The following is a 734-nucleotide window of genomic DNA, read 5'->3' as shown; positions in this document are numbered from 1 at the left end:
ATGCAAGTTATAACACTTTTATTTGATTTATTATTGAACTTGATGCAAGTTATAACACTTTTATTTGATTTATTATTGAACTTGATGCAAGTTATAACACTTTTATTTGATTTATTATTGAACTTGATGCAAGTTATAACACTTTTATTTGATTTATTATTGAACTTGATGAAAGTTATAACACTTTTGTTTTATTTATTATTGAACTTGATGCAAGTTATTTTATTTATTATTGAACTTGATGCAAGTTATACCACAGCTGCACAGTTATTTTATTTATTATTGAACATGATGTTATTTTATGTTATTGAGTTTGAATGTATACAACTTGATGTTACTTGATGTTCAATACATTTGAAAATGTTAAGCTTGGCATTAGCGTTCTGTTGTGGCGATGGGGGCAGGTGGGGCTTGAAAACTCCCCCTTGTCCAAAGTGGGGGATGACAAAAAAAGTTTGAGAACCACTGGTATAACTTAAGAATTGTCAAGGCACAAACGCGCACAACTGATTGGCACAAGTTTGGGAAGATTTGGTCTAGGTGGGTGGAAGGGCCAACTTCACTCAGGTACTGAAAACTAATTTTGTTGTATTTTTCAAATGCAATGAAGTTGTATTCTATTGCGGAGTGTAAACAGCGTAAACAGATAGACGCGGAAGTGTCAGGCACCATCCGATTGGCTGACATGACACAGCGCTGCCATGGCAACAGCACTCGGCCTGCCCATTGGTCAA

Source organism: Entelurus aequoreus, linkage group LG08, assembly GCF_033978785.1.
Source record: "Entelurus aequoreus isolate RoL-2023_Sb linkage group LG08, RoL_Eaeq_v1.1, whole genome shotgun sequence".
Classification (NCBI taxonomy): Eukaryota; Metazoa; Chordata; class Actinopteri; order Syngnathiformes; family Syngnathidae; genus Entelurus; species Entelurus aequoreus.
Note: the sequence above shows the minus strand (reverse complement) of the source record.